Source organism: Trichechus manatus, unplaced genomic scaffold (assembly GCF_000243295.1).
Source record: "Trichechus manatus latirostris isolate Lorelei unplaced genomic scaffold, TriManLat1.0 scaffold00029, whole genome shotgun sequence".
Classification (NCBI taxonomy): domain Eukaryota; kingdom Metazoa; phylum Chordata; class Mammalia; order Sirenia; family Trichechidae; genus Trichechus; species Trichechus manatus.
The window spans coordinates 18514911-18531910 of record NW_004443965.1 but is presented as its reverse complement, the minus strand read 5'-3'; the positions used below and the strand labels follow the sequence as shown (position 1 = coordinate 18531910).

The window sequence follows — 17000 nt, the reverse complement described above, 5'->3', positions numbered from 1 at the left end:
AAGGTTGTTAACCATTGTCATAGGGCAACATGTGTACTAACTGTTTAATGAGAAATTATTTTGTTCTGTAAACCTTCATCTAAAGTGAGAACAGCAGCTGGAAGAACGTAATCAATGTCACTGAATTGTGCATGTAGAAATTTTTGAAATGGTGTATCTTTGGCTATGTATATTTTCACCAAAAAAAAAAAAACGGTCGAGAAGGGAGATGGTTGACATGTCGTGGGGTTGTTAACCAAGGTCATAAAACAATCTGTGTACTGACTGCTTAATGAGAAACTATTTGTTCTGTAAACCTTCACCTGAAGTACAATAATAAATAAATAAATATAAAACCAATTAAATATAAAGCTCCTTTTCCTCCTCTGCTTAAGATGTTTTCTTGTGGATTTATAAATTTTAAAAGTTGACAAATCTAATAAATACGCATTGTTTTACATACTTAACCTAAGTCGTATAAAACCCAAAAACCCATTGCCGTCGAGTTGATTCTGACTCATAGCGACCCTATAGGATAGAGTAGAACTGCCCCACAGGGTTTCCAAGATGCAGCTGGTGTATTCAAACTGTTGAACTTTTGGTTAGCACCTGAACTCTTAACCACTGCAACACCAGGGCTCCAAACCATATACATATTTAGTATTATCAAAGTTTTTGAATGCTTCTTTAAACTTAGTTTTTTTTTTTTTCCAACTTTAACAAACATTTCTCAAACTTTTTCTGTTTAGTCCCTCTATTTTTATTTTTCATCTTTTTAAAATTTAACTTAATATAGTAAAATTCACTTTTTTGCTGTGCATATCTATGTACACTTTTAACAAATACATAGAGTTGTGTAACCAACACCAAAATCAAGAGATAGAACAGTACCAACACCCTAAAACATTCTCTAATGCTGCCCCTTTGTAGTCAACCCCTCCTGAACCAGATACCCACACTGGAAATGTGGACTGCCATCTTCAAGACCACCACCTCACCAGAGTGGAGGATAGGACAAGGTGAAGTTAAAACGCCACAAAGCTCTCCTGCTGTGTCATCTTTTTCTTGATTTTGATTCCCTTGGTTGTGGTATTTTCCAGAATTCCAATGAAGTTGATTCCGGACAGTTTTTGCTCATTTTTTCGGTACTTCTATGGAGGAATGGGGCCTTGAACGTCCCTAGCCCACCATTTTCATGGACATTGCTGAGTATTGTTAATTTCTAGTTTTGTTTAGCTATTCTAATATGTGTACAGAGGTATTCCATTGTGTTTTTAATTTATTTTCCTTAATGACCAGTGATGTTGAGCATCTTTTCATGTGCTTATTTGCCATTTGTATATCTTCTTTGGAGCCCTGGTGGTGCAGTGGTTAAGAGTTCAGCTGCTAACCAAAAGGTCGGCAGTTCAAATCCACTGGCCGCTCCTTGGAAACCCTATGGGGCAGCTCTACTCTATCCCATAGGGTTGCTATGAGTTGGAATCCACTCAACGGCAATTGGTTTTTTGGTTTTGTATCTTCTTTCGTGAAGTATCTGTTCAAGTCTTTTGCTCATTTTATTTATTAAGTTGCTTGGTTTTTTACTGTTGAGTTTTGAGACTTTTTAAAATATATTCTAGTACAAGTCTTTTGTCAGATAAGTGATTTTCAAATATTTTTTTCCCCAGTCTGTGGCTTGTATTTTTATTTGAACAGAATGTTTCACAGAGTACAAGATTTAATTTTAACGAAGTCCAGTTTATCAACTTTTGTCTTCTAGGATTTGTACTTTTGGTGTTTTACCTAAGACCTCTTTGTCTAACCCAAGGTCACAAAGATTTTCTTCTGGTTTTGTTTTAAAAGTCGTATTGTTCTATGCTTTACATTCAGATCTATGATTGATTTTGAGTTCTTTTTTTTTAAAAGGTGTGAGGTCGAGTTAATTTGCTTGTAGCTGTCCAATTGTCTTATACCATTTGTTGAAAAGACTATTTTTTTCTGTTAAATTAATTTGCATTGTTTATAAAAAATAATTTTAATAAAAGTATTTTTAATTTTAGGAAATTTGAAACATTCACAATAGGAAAGAAGATAGGTTATCGTTTATAATATCATCACCTGAAGAATAACCATTGATTGTATTTTTATATTTTTCCTACCAGTCTTTTTAATGCTTTGATAAGTGCAAGTTAAATAATATGTATTTTTATTATATTTTGTTATAAAATAGTAAATATTTACTGTAAAGAATTTAGAAGGTAAGGAAAAAAACACAAAGAATAAAATTAAACTACATCCTTGGATATATATACTTTGTTCTTTTTTTCTACAGTATATTTTGATAGGATTGAACTCATATTGTATATATTGCTTGTAATCTTTTGCACTTAACAGTATGTAAGTAAGTTCCCATACCTTTAAAATTGAGTCTGTGGATAGCATTTTATTTCAGAGAATATTTTGTATCCAACTTTTTATTAACTTATTTTCACCTTTATAATTATAAGTAGCACTGTGAAATAATCCTATATAAACTTCATGAGTATCTCTGCTTGTTTCCTTAGTATCTAATTTCTAAACGTGAAATATGGGTTAGAGAGTATTACTAACTGACCTCCATAAAGATTACACTGACTCATATTTTTAGTTCAGATCCTCTGGGAAGAAGACACTAAGATGAAATTTAAAATGCAAGATATTTATTGGGGGAAGCATATGTGAAGGTTTAAGGGGGAGGGAGCAGGAATAGAAAGGGAGAGCTTTTAGCACGTGTGACACCTGTGAAAGAAGAGAGGAAAAAAGGACAAATGGATAGGAAGAGGCTCAAGTTGCAGTGCAGCACTGAAAATGTCTTAGCCAGGCCAGTGGGGAATCCCTTAGCAAATATTACCTGTTACAGGAGTCCTGTATTGCCCAGAAGTGGCCTAGTTCTAGTAGCTCCACTGTGCTCAGTCACTGGCTTGGAGCAGTGCAGGGAGAACATGGCATTGGCAAGAACACTTTGGAGGCGCCGAAAGGTACAGCAGCTGGGGGCTGTGGGCTCACTGCACTCCTTGCAGCAGGTTCTCTCCTCCATGGCTGCCACAATCCCTTCCAGCACTGTATATATGAGAACAACTGTTTTCTAGGATCCTTGTCATCATCATAGGGTATTATCATTATTCTTAAGTTTAGACAAGAATAGATTTGACACATTGAACACTAATGACCAAAGACCAGATGAGTTGTGGAATAACATCAAGGACATCTTACATGAAGAAAGCAAGAAGTCACTAAAAAGGCAGGAAAGAAAGAAGGGACCAAAATGGATGTCAGAAGAGACTTTGAAACTTGCTCTTGAACATCAAGTAGCTAAGAAAGAAATGATGAAGTAGCTAAGGAAGAAATGATGAGCTGAACAGAAGATTTCAAAGGGCAGCTCGAGAAGACAAAGTGAAGTATTATAATGATATGTGCAAAGACCTGGAGGTAGAAAACCAAAAGGGAAGAACAGGCTTGGCATTTCTGAAGCTGAAAGAACTGAAGAAAAAAATTCAAGCCTGAAGTTGCAATATTGGAGGATTCTACAGCGAGAATATTAAATGACACAGGAAGCATCAAAAGAAGATGGAAGAAATACATACAGTCACTATACCAAAAAGAATTGCTCGATGTTCAACTATTTCAGGAGGTAGCATATAATCAGAAACCAACAGTATTCAAGGAAGAGGTCTAGGCTACACTGAAGACATTGTAGAAAAACAAGGCTCCGGGAATTGATGGAATACCAATTGAGATGTTTCAACAAACGGATACAGTGCTGGAACCATTCACTCTTGTCTATGCCAAGAAATTTGGAAGACAACTACTTGGCAACCAACTGGAAGAGATTCATATTTATCTTATTCCAAAGAAAGGTGATCCAAACGAATTCCAAAATTATTGAACAAAATTAATATCACATGCAAGTAAAATTTTGCTGAAGATCATTCAAAAGTCGCTGCAGCAGTACATCAGTAGGGAACTGCCAGAAATTCAAGAGGGATTCAGAAGAGGACTTGGTATAAGGGATATCATTGCTGATGTCAGATGGATCCTGGCTGAAAACAGGGAATACCAGAAAGATGTTTACTTGTGTTTTATTGACAATGCAAAGGCATTCAACGTTGTGTGGATCATAGCAAATTATGGATAACATTGCAAAGAATGGGAATTTCAGAACACTTAACTGTGCTCATGAGGAACCTGTACATAGATCAAGAGGTAGTCGTTCAAACAGAACAAGGGGATACTGAGTGGCTTAAAGTCAGGAAAGGTGCGTGTCAGGGTTGTATTCTTTCACCATACCTATTCACTCCGTATGCTGAGCCAATAATCCAAGAAGCTGGCCTATATGAAGAAGACATGGCATCAGGATTGGAGGAAGACTTGTTAACAACCTGCAATATGCAGATGACACATCCTTGCTTGCTGAAAGTGAAGGGGACTTGAAGCACTTCTGATGAAGATCAAAGACTACAGCCTTCAGTATGGATTACATCTCAACATAAAGAAAACAAAAATCCTCACAACTGGACTAATAAGCAACATCATCATAAACGGAGAAAAGACTGAAGTTGTCAAAGATTTCATTTTACTTGAGTCCACAATCAACACCCATGGAAGCAGCAGTCAAGAAATCAAAGGACACATTGCATTGGGCAAATCTGCTGCAAAAGACCTCTTTAAAGTGTTAAAAAGCAAAGATACCACCTTGAAAACTAAGGTGCGCCTGACCTAAGCCATGGTGTTCAATCGCCTCACATGTATGTGAAAGCTGGACAATGAATAAGGAAGACAGAAGAAGAAATGACATCTTTGAATTATGGTATTGGCAAAGAATATTGAATATACCATGGACTGCCAGAAGAACGAACAAATATGGCTTGTTAGAAATACAGCCAGAATGCTCCTTAGAAGCAAGGATGGCGAGACTGCGTCTCACATACTTTGAACATGTTATCAGGAGGAAACAGTCCCTGGAGAAGGACATCAAGTTTGGTAAAGTAGAAGGTGAGCGAAAAAAAGGAAGACCTTCTAGGGAGATGGATTGACACAGTGGCTGCAACAATGGGCTCAAGCATAACAAAGACTGAAGATGGCACAAGACTGGGCAGTGTTTCACTCTGTTGTACATAGGGTTGCTATGAGTCGGAACTGACTCAATGGTACCTAACAACAACAAACAAGTTCAGACAATGGAATAAACAGAAAACAGTATCTGATTTTTTAAAACTTATTTTGAGTTTTCTTTTTTTTTAATTGTGGTAAATATATATGTAACAAATTGTTTGCCATTTCAACATTCTTCACGTGTATAATCCAGTGACATTAGCTATGTTTATCATGTTGTTCAACCATTACCATTATCTGTTACCACATTTTCCCATCACATTTAACAGAAGGTTCAAACCAAAAACCAAACCAAACCCGTTGCCTTTGAGTTGACTCCGACTCGTAGCAACCCTATGGGACAGAGCCGAACTGCTCCATGGGGTTTCCAAGGAATGGCTGGTGGATTCAAACTGCCAACCTTTTGGTTAGCAACCGAGCTCTCAACCACTGTGCCACCAGGGCTCAAACAGAAGCTCAGTATCCCCTAAACAGTGAGTTCCTCTTTTCCCCTCCCTCCTACCCGCCACTGGTAACCACTAATAAACTTTGGTCTCTATTAACTTCCCTGTTCTAGATATTTCATAAGTGAGATCATAGACTATTTGTCCCTTTGTGACTGACTTATTTCACTCAGCATAATGTTTTCAAGGTTTATCCATGTTGTAGGATATATCAGGACTTCATTTCTCTTTATGGATGAATAATATTCCACATTTTGTTTATCCATCCATCTGTTGAGTTTTCTTGATGAGTAATGTAGTTGTACTTATGTTCATTGACACTTTATGTTTCTACATGTGGGAATTACTTGCTCACCATCCTTGCCCTTTTCCTATTGTGGTGTTTATTTGTTTAATGGTTTTAGCTCTTAATATACTAGGACTATTAACTCCACCTTTGTCAGATCTGCTACAAATACCCCCAGTTTGTTCTTTGTTTATCAGTTCTTTCCCTACTGATTCTTCTTCTTTCCTTCTTTCTTTTTTTTTATAGAAACAGCTTTCTTAACTCAAAATCCAGAGTAATTCCATACATTTTCTATTTTATCCTGTTTTTTTTAATTTTGTTTTCCTTTTTATTTTTTGTTGTAGTATATAATTTGAGGTAGGAATCCAACTGTTAATTCTAAATAGTTAACCAATTTTCACAACATTGTTCTTAAAAATAATCTATCTTCTCTCTGTTCGGATAGGCCACATTTATCAGCTACCTATTTCTTACATCTACTTGGTATGCTAACCAAAGGGTTCAAAGGTTAAAGCAGACCCATGAGTGTCACACATCTTACCCAGCACCAAACTTCCTTGATGATACAAAGGACATAGGCAAGAGCCCAACACAGATGAGGCATTTCTCTCTGGTGGAGCCCGAGTCCATCAGACACAGTTTGCCAAAACCGTCCCTTTCTCCTGCATTTGGATAGATTTGGTTTCAGATTAACAGCAGAGTTCTGAACAATTTATGTGAACATGTTGTTCTCAAAAACAGTCATTTAGTTTTTGGAGCTTCCCAGTTTTATACTCCTTTAATTAGATAGATAATGCCTACCTTAAAATCTCTACCAGCCATGTCCCATAAATCTCTAAACTGCAGGTTTGTTTACAATACACAGTCTAGACAGACCAGGTTCATGCTGCCAAAAAGCATTATTTTAGATAGGGGCTGTCCATTATCTTTCCACTAGTAAATACCATTAGCATGTTCACAATGAGCTCTGGTTGAGGTCAATCTGTTTTTTTGCCTAGTAGGAAAGGAGGATACTCAGTCTTTTGTTAACTCTTTACTTCCCACATGGACACAGCTCAATTTGCCAGTAAAAAGAAATATAGTATGATTCCATTTTTGTCTGTTTTACATGTCCTCTTCATCACCGTGACTTGAATAACTCTGAGCTCTGTGTCTAGAATTCACCAGCATGCATTTTTATCACAAAAACTGAATAAATAACTGCCAAGTTATTAAGTACATGATGCTAGTCACTTTTACATGCATCATCTCCTTTTGGCCTCATTAGTTCCGTTAATGTCATATGTCTGGTCTTTTGAACCATGTTGTTGTTAGCTGCTGTTGCGTTGACTGTGACTTACAGTGACCCCATGTACAACAGAATGAAATGCTTCCTGGTCCTGCGTCATCCTTATAATTGCCAGCATGTTCGAGTCTATCATTGCAGCCACTGGGCCAATCCATCTTACTGAGGTCTCCCTTGCCCTAATTGACTCTCCTTCAACAAACATTATGTCCTCCTCCAGCAATTGATCTCTCCTGATGACATGTCCAAAACAAGCGAGTCAGACAATGTTCTGTTGTGATCATAAGGTTTTCACTGGCTAATTTTTGGAAGTAGATCGCCAGGCCTCTCTTCCTTTGTCTTGTCTTAGTCTGGAAGCTCCACTGAAACCTGCCCACCATGAGTGACCTTGCTAGTATGTGAAATATTGGTGGCATAGCCTCCAGCATCATAACAACATGCAAGCCACCACAGCACAACAAACTGGCAGACCGGTGGTAGAACCACATCAGCAGACATATCCCCATTTTATAAATGGTACAACATTGATATTTCATAATAGTTGAATAAAAAATGTTTATAATAGATATGATATCTGCAAGATAATACATAACTCTTTCAACAGATCATTTCTTGAACATAGACAGTTTAAGTGTCAGAAATACTCAAAAAGCCTTTAGAACTCTGAATTAAGGAAAAGAATTCTCCATTCTATCCACTTTGCATAAGATACGTTAGTAGAAAAGTACTAGCCACCTGAGGAAATTCAACATACTTTAGAAAAATGCACTGAAAATAATGACTATTTTAGAGCCATAAATAGGGTAATGACAAGAAAGTAGTCCTGTGGACAAGAAAAATCGGGGAGGAATCAATCTATGGACACATACACAAAGTTTACAGTAGGAAAGACCTGTGCTGGTAAAACATGTCCATATTATCTGAATTTTGAATGTCGATTACATAGCCAGATTGTTGGAGGTTTAACAGCTTTCTTTTGGTAATGTCAGCAAAGACAGAAACAGAAGTAGAACATTTCACTCTAAATTAGACAAGATTCTTTTAGCTGCAAGTGACAGAAACCAAACCTGAACTAACTTAGGTCAAGAAAATTAACTGGCACAAGAACCCTGTGAAAGTGTTGAAACCAACACAACTGAGTAGGAATTTGGGTGGCTTTCAGGAATTGCTGAATCCAGAACTTAAACATCATAAGGATTCTGTTTCCCCTATCTGTGACTGTCTATTCCCTCTCACTCAGGACCAGCTCCTTCCACCTCAACAGCAAAGTTAAAAAGTAAAAAAAAAAAAAAAAAAAAAAAAAGAGAGAGAGAGAGAAGTTAAAAAAATAATCTCAAGGAATGAACAGATTGGCTCCTATCCCTAGACTAATCACTGGGGGTGGGTGTGGTAAGTTAGGTGATCGCTGCTAACAAATCAGCTGTGGCTACGGAAGCAGGGTATGAAAGAAAATGACAGATCGGCAGAGCTATATGAGTGGAGCCCAGAGAGGAGTTGTTCCTAGGGGGATGCTGTACCCAGACAAATGTGGAGGTGTGTAGTGTAAAAGCAAAAGGTATCTTCCCAGTGAAGAACCAAAAGAAAGGGCAAGGACAGAGGCCTTTAAGCTCTTGTCTTCAATCACTTACCTTAAGTCCTGAATTTCAATTTCTGTGGCCAAAATGAAGCCTCTGGTAACTCTGTATAAGCAGTAGACTTTGAGCATAAAAAAACTTTTGGCCATTCCAGAAGTGCCAAAAAGATAATGTTTTATACACCTCTTGATTGATTCTCTTCTCTCCATTAATAACACAATTACATATGTAATTAAACTAACGATGTTTAATATATAGTACTTTCAAATTGGCTGACATATTCTTCATTCATTCAACCAATACTAAGCCAATGTGCCAGGCACTGTATTAGGCACTGAAGCATAAAAGCAAACAAGACATGGTTCCTGCCTGAGATTGCAGTGGGAGATACAGAGAAGCAAACCAAAATCAAACCAAACCCACTGCTGTTAAGTGGATTATGACTCATAGCAACCCTATAGGAAAGAGTAGAACTGCCCCATAGGGTTTCCAATACTGTAAATCTTTATAGAAGCAAACAAGCAGTGATAATCCAGTATGATACATGTCAGTCCAGGGATAAGTATAGGGTGTATTGGTATCACACAGGGATGGCACTTAATGATGTTGATATCTAAGATGAGACCTAAAGAATGTGCAGGAGTTGTTGAGAAGAAAGGAGTTGAGAAAGTGTGACAACCAAAGGGAAGAACATGTACAAAGGCTCTGGGATGCCAGAAATCATGGCACATTCTAGGAACTGAAGTGGTTTTATTATAAGGCTGGAGTACAGTAATCAATGAATGGAAGAGTGAGGTTAGGCCAGAGAGGTAAACGAGAGCCAGGTTGTAAACCATATTAATCATAAGGGCAATGGGGAGACATGAAAGAGTTGTAAGCAAAGGAATAGTAGGATCAAATTTGCATTTCGGAAAGTTTACTCTGGCTATGCTGTGGAGAATGAATTGAAAGAGGGCAAAACTTAGGAGGATGTTGTAATTTATGTGAGCAATGATGTTAACTTAGTGTAGTGAAAATAGAAAAACTGAGTATAATTCAGAAGGTATACTCAAAGGGGTTGATTGTGTCTAAGGAAAGAGAGGGGACTAAATTAAGGATAACATGTAAAATCTTGGCTTGATCATTTGAGTGAATGGGAGTGCCATTCATTGAAGTAGGGAAGACAAGATGAGAAGATTTGGAGACAGGATAATAATACCGAGTTTGGGGTGCCTGTGGGATATCAAAATGGAGATGCCTAATAGGCTGTTGGATAAATGGATCTGGACTTCAATCAATCAATCTGGGCTGGAGGTGAAAGTTACAAGTATTAACAGAAGTAATGGGAATGAATGAGATATGTCAAGGAGAGTGTGTAATGTGAGATGAAGAGGAGAGTGCTAGGGCAGAATTCAGAAGAGCAGCAACAATAAAGAAAGGACACAAATAGGGGGGCCAGCACAAGAGACTGAGAAGCAGCCCTTTGAGGATTGGGAGTCAAACCAAACCAGGGCCTGACTTTTCCATGGAATCTCTAAAATTGTTTCTTAAGTAGTTGATCTAAGAAGTACATCATTAGTGTCACAGAAACAAGGAAGAGAGACTTCTAACGTGGAGGGAAAGGTCAACAGTGTGAAATGCTGCAGAGAGATCATAAAATAACTGAAAATTGTCCATTAGATTGATAGCAAGGATATTAATGACCTATGCAAGGGCCCTTTCAGTGGAGCATAGGGAACAGCAGATGAAGCAAGACTGGGAGATTAAATATTAAGAAAGTGAATATAGACATCTTTGAAAGAACTTTGTCTGCAAAGGGAAGGGCAGAGATAGGCAGGTACTAGGAGGGGACACAGGGCTGAGGATTTTTTTTAAGATGGAAAAAACTTGAATAGTTTTATTCTAAATTTCATACAGCTAAAACCATCAACAGTAGACTTTTCTTTTCCTCTTATGAGTCAAAACATACACAGTAAAGTGAGTTAATGCACTAATCTTAAGCATTCCATTTATTTAATTCTTACATGTATATACACCAATGCAACCACCACCCAGATCAAGATGTAGAACATTCCCAGCACTCCAGAGGGTTCCCTTACCCAGTCAGCCTTACCCCCAAGAGGTAAGTAACCACTATTCTGATTTCCATCCGTATAGCAAAACAGGCACGTTTTGCCTGTTCTTAAACTTCATGTAAATGAAACCGTACAGTATATCTGTGAGATTCATCCATGTGTTGCATGTAGCAGTATTTTAGTTTTTTTTTAATTGCTGTAAAATATTTTATATTATGAATATACTACAATTTATCCATTTTCCTCTTGAATGATATCTGGGTTGTTTCCAGCATTTGGTATCGAGTCGATTCCAACTCATGGTGACCCCATGTGTGTCAGAGTAGAACTGTGCTCCACAGGGTTTTCAACGGCTGCCAGGTCTTTCTTTCTAAGGCACCTTTGCGTAGACTTGAATCTCCAGCCTTTCACTTAGCAGCCGAGTGCATTAAAAGCTGCTATGAATATTCTTGTACATAACTTGTGGTGGACATAGGTTTTCACTTCTCTTGGATCAATGCCTAGGAGTAAAATGCTGGATCATAGGGTAGGTGTATATTAACTTGAGTAAATATAGTCAAAGATTGTTTGAAAGGAGTAGTACCAATTATACTCTCAACAGCAACATACGGAAATTCTTCTCACCAAGTTTTTGGTTTTGTCTTTTTAATTTTAGCTTTCTGATGAGCAGACATTTTGAAAGTCAGGTTTTCTGAGATTGTGAAAAACAGTTTCCCAGTTTGTACTTACAAAAAGTTCAAAGCTTTCTACCTTAGGCATTTCCCATTATTGACTACTGCCCTTCTGTAAACCAAATCTAATATTAAAAACATGTAAACATAATTCAGGATGTTTCTTGAGAAATTGGAAATTTAATTCCTCTTTATAGTTAGCTAAATTATAACAATGATCAGGAAAATCCTGTCAGAAATAGCCTCACTCTTGATTATAAATATGTAAGAAATATCACCATCCAATGTACTAGTAAGAAGCAAATGAATTATGTGATGATGAAAATGCCTCATTGATGCATCTATTCCAATTCACATTCTGTATAAGTAAGTCTGGAGATAATGGCTCTGTTTCCTCTTCTCATTTTCATTTTAATGAACTGTATTTGGAATTATCATCCACTATGATCAAAATTATAGAACCCACTATTTTGAAGAATTCTAGTGGGTCTTTGGAGAGGAAATAATAAAACATAATAAATTATTTACATAAAATTGAATACTGATTATTTTGTGTTTTGACTCACATTTTCTCTGTCTGATGCAATTTCTGTTTGATGCAACATCTGAAACCTGATAAAGAAAATAAATATATAACATACTCAAATAACATTACCTATATGATTTATTGTTGTCATAAATAAATATTTATTCATGTTAATATTATACACAAAGTTGGTTTTCAACATTATCACCTAATAATTTAATTTTCACAAGTGTCACGGTAATTAGAAATATGTCACATATTTTACCAAAATAAGATGGTTTACAGATTTAAGTGCAAAACCTGAAGTGATAAAAGTACTAGAAAATAACATAGATACACACATATTATTGAGCTGGGAAAAGCCTTTCTAAAAATGATACTAAAGTCAGTGACTATAAATAAAACACTTCACACATTAGACTATATAGACATTAAAAATTTCTATGTGCAAGTTAAACACTGCCACATAAAAACAGATAAATCCAAATTTGAAACAATTTACCAGACAACTGACCTGGTCTCTTCAAAAAAGTCAATGTCATGGGGGGAAAAAAATCAAGGAATTATTCTAGCTTAAAAAGAGGTTGTTGTTGTTTGATATTGGTGTTGGTGGTGGAGTTGGTGATGTTGTTTGTTGTTGGCGTTGTTAGGTGCCACCAAGTCAATTTTTAACCCATAGCAACCCCATGTGGCAGAGCAGAACTGCCCTATAGGGTTTTCCTGGCTGTAATCTTAACAGAAGCAGATCACCAGGTCTTTCCCCGCAACAGAGCCACTGGATGGGTTTGACCTCCCAACCCTTCAGTTAGCAGCTGAGGGCTTAACCATTGCACCACCAGGGCTCCTTAGAGAGATTAAAGAGCCATAGCAACCTGCTTGATTGATTTCTGGTTTTTAAAATTTTTTAAGTGATACTTGGAGGCCATTGAAAAATTTGAAAACATAATAATAGGACTGTTTTGTGTATTAATTATTTATATGATTATTGTCTTAATTAATTTCTATATCTATTTATTTATTTGACAGTTTAAAGACAAACATATTGAGAAAAATATTTTCAACCAGTGTTTCAGAAATAAGTTACTAACTTACCTTAAAACATCTATAAGTTAGTAAAAAAGACAGGCATTCCATGAATAAAACAGGCAAAGGACAAGAAATTCCAATTCATGAAAGAAGAAATAAAATGGTCAGAAAACTTATGGAAAAATGTTCTAGCTCACTGGTCATCAGAAAAAAAAGGCAAATTAAATTGCCAAAGATTGAAAAAAGTTATGACTTCTCAGCAATGACTGGTAGGGGATGTAAGTTAGTTTAAACATGGTGGATGGCCATTTAGCAACATTTACACAAAAGCCTTAAAAATATCCCTACCTTTTGATTCAGAACTTCCAATTCTAATGACTAATCCGAAGGAAATAATCACACATGTTGCAAATATTTGTGTATAAGTTTTCCTTAAAATGGAATTCTATAGCTATATTAGCATGGAAAAGTGTTCATAATGTAGCATTGTTCTAAAAGCAGGTTACAAAATACTGTTTATGGTATGATTCTATTTATTTTAAAATTGTAGATTTTATATATTATATAGTCACTTAGGAAAACATGAAAAATACAATAAAAGTAAATTATTACTGAGTGGAATCATGGGTGACTTTTTGTCTTCCTTATTCTGTTTATTTTCTAAAGGTTCTGTAATGAATATGCATTAGTTTCTTATTAAGGAAAACATGTTACCTTTAAAAGAGAGCAATCTGTTATGTAGCTTTGCCGGTCTTTGGAGAAAAGTTTGTTTTTCACTTCCTTTTGCCATGCAGTAAAAGTGTTAAGAAGGAACTTGACTGTAGCTCCTGCTATATTTCTGTCTTAAGTCTGTATCAGGAGATATGAAGTACTTTCCTGCATATTTTCTCCACAAACACCTATGAAGATATTTGAAAAAAATCTGGTCTTTTGTTTTTATAATTAAAGAAAGAGAAGGGCATAGTGATGACCTGTCTCCCTTCTTTCTGTCGGAGGGAAATGGTAGTGAATGGGAAACTGGGGCCTGATTTTTCCACGGACGCTCAGAAGTTGTTTTTTAAGCCCTTAATCTATAAAGTACATCATGCTAACAAAGTCAATTGTGGTGGCTTCATTATTTTCAAGGATTAAGTCATGAAATTAATATGGCTACACTGTTTTACAGAACACCATCCTAAATAAAATATTACTTTTAGAGTGAATTTCAAACAAAATAATTTTGACTAACTTTTTCTTTAGAAATAAGTTCAGACTTAGAAAAAAGTTGCAGAAACAAAGATAGTACAAAGAATGTCTATATACCCTTTACTTACATTCACCTGTAAATATTTTACCCTATTTGCTTTAACATTTGATATATAAGTATCATACATATATGTATTTGACGCTTATACAGCAAACATTAAAGCAAATATGTATATATGGGGCCCCGGTGGCACAGTGTCCCAGGTGGCTGCTAACCAAAAGGCTGGCAGTTCGAATGCACCAGCTGCTCCTTGGAAACCCTATGGGGTAGTTCTGTTCTGTCTTATAGGGTTGCTAAGAGTCAAAATCGACTTGATGGCAACGGGTTTGTTTGTTTTTTTAATATGTGTATATGTATTGTTGTTGTTGTTGTTGTTAGGTGCTGTTGAGTCAGTTCTGACTCATAGTGACCCTATGTACAACAGAACGAAACACTGCCCAGTCCTGTGCCATCCTCAACGATCGTTCTTATGCATCAGCCCATTGTTACAGCCACTGTGTCAATCCATCTCGTTGATGGTCTTCCTCTTTTTTGCTGACCCTCTACTTTATCAAGCATGATGTGCTTCTCCAGGGACTGATCCCTCCTGGTAACATGTCCAAAATATGTGAGACAGAGTCTCGCCATCCTCCCCTTCTAAGGAGCATTCAGGTTGTACTTCTTCCAAGATAGATTGGTTCATTCTTTTGGCAGTCCATGGTATATTCAATATTCTTTGCCAACACCACAATTCGAAAGGCTCAATTCTTCTTCCGTCTCCCTTATTCATTGTCCAGCTTTCCCATGCATATGAGGCAATTGAAAACACCATGGCTTGGGTCAGGTGCACCTTAGTCTTCAAGGTGACATCTTTGCTTTTTAATACTTTAAAGAGGTCTTTTGCCACAGATTTGCCCAATGCAATGTGTCCTTTGATTTCTTGACTGCTGCTTCCATGGGTGTTGATTGTGGATTCAAGTAAAATGAAACCCTTGACAACTTCAATCTTTCCTCCGTTTATCGTGATGTTGCTTATTGGCCCAATTGTGAGGATCTTTGTTTTCTTTATGTGGAGGTGTAATCCATACTGAAGGCTGTAGTCTTTGATCTTCATCAGTAACCGCTTCAAGTCCTCTTCACTTTCAGCAAGCAAGGTTGTGTCATCTGCATATTGCAGGTTTAATGAGTCTTCCTCCAATCCTGATGCCATGTTCTTCTTCATATAGCTCACCTTCTCAGATTATTTGCTCAGCGTACAGACTGAGTAAGTATGATGAAAGCCTACAACTCTGATGCACACCTTTCCTGACTTTAAACCATGAAGTATTCCCTTGTTCTGTTTGAACAACTGCCTCTTGATCTATGTACAGGTTCCTCATGAGCACAAATAAGTGTCTGGGATTCCCATTTCTTCGAAGCCAAATGTTGTTATGATCTACACAGTTGAATACCTTTGCATAGTCAATAGAACACAGGTAAACATCTTTCTGGTATTCTTTGCTTTCAGCCAGGATCCATCTGACATCAGCAATGATATCCTTGGTTCCACGCTCTCTTCTGAATCCGGCTTGACTTTCTGGCAGTTCCCTGTCAAATTACAGCTACAGCCACTTTTGAATGATCTTCAGCAAAATTTTACTTGCGTGTGATATTAATGATATTGTTTGATAATTTCCTCATTTGGTTGCATCACCTGCCTTGGGAATAGGCTTAAAAATGGATCTCTTCCAGTCAGTTGGCCAGGTAGCTGTCGTCCAAATTTCTTGACATAGACGAGTGAGCACTTCCAGCACTGCATCCATTTTTTCAAACATCTTAATTGGTTTTCTGTCAATTCATGGAGGCTTGTTTTTCACCAATGCCTTCAGTGCAGCTTGGATTTCTCCCTTCACTACCATCAGTTCCCGAACATATGCTACCTCCTAAAATGGTTGAATGTTGACCAATTCTTTTTGGCCTAGTGACTCTGTGTGTTCCTTCCATCTTCTTTTGATGCTTTGTGCATCATTTAATATTTTCCCCATAGAATCCTTCAATATTGCAACTCAAGGCTTCAATTTTTCCTTCAGTTCTTTCAGCTTGAGAAATGCGGAGCATGTTCTTCCCTTTTGGTTTTCTATCTCCAGGTCTTTGCACATGTCATTAAAATACTTTTTCTTCTTAAGCTGCCCTTTGAAATCTTTTGTTCAGCTCTTTTACTTCATCATTTCTTTCTTTCACTTTAGCTACTCAACGTTCAAGAGCAAGTTTCAGATTCTCTTCTGACATCCATTTTGGTCTTTTCTTTCTTTCCTGTTTTTTTAATGACCTCTTGCTTTCTTCATGTATGATGTTCTTGATATCATTCCACAACTCATCTGGTCTTTGGTTGTTAGTGTACAACGCATCAAATCTATTTTTGATATGATCTCTAAATTCAGGTGGGATACACTCAAGGTCGTACTTCGGCTCTTGTGGAGTTGTTCTAATTTTCTTCAGTATCAGCGTGAACTTGCATATGAGCAATTGATGGTCTGTTCCGCAGTAGGCCCCTGGCCTTGTTCTGACTGATATTGAGCTTTTCCGTTGTTTCTTTCCACAGATGTAGTAGATTTGATTCCTGTGTATTCCACCTTACCTCTGGTAAGGTCCTTCTATATAGTTGCATTTATGTTGTTGAAAAAAGGTATTTGCAATGAAGAAGCCACTGATCTTGCAAAATTGTATCATGTGAACTCCGGCATTGTTTCTATCATCAAGGCCATATTTTTCCAGCTGCTGATGCTTCTTCTTTGTTTGCAACTTTTGCATTCCAATCACCA

At 37.0% G+C, this 17000-nt stretch overlaps 1 protein-coding gene and 1 long non-coding RNA gene across 2 annotated transcripts in view; one reads left to right on the top strand and one right to left on the bottom strand.

Annotated features, from left to right (window-relative positions):
- The window catches only part of LOC111820212 (uncharacterized), a 29958-nt gene extending 16133 nt beyond the window's left edge, over window positions 1-13825 (bottom strand). The window contains exons 1-2 of the long non-coding RNA XR_002823751.1: window positions 13689-13825; window positions 11989-12034 (exon numbers count right to left, since the gene is read on the bottom strand). This is a non-coding gene — a long non-coding RNA (uncharacterized LOC111820212). The remainder of the gene's footprint in view (window positions 1-11988; window positions 12035-13688) is intronic.
- RGS7BP (regulator of G protein signaling 7 binding protein) overlaps window positions 1-17000 on the top strand; it is a 140102-nt gene that overhangs the window by 43456 nt on the left and 79646 nt on the right. The window lies entirely within an intron of this gene.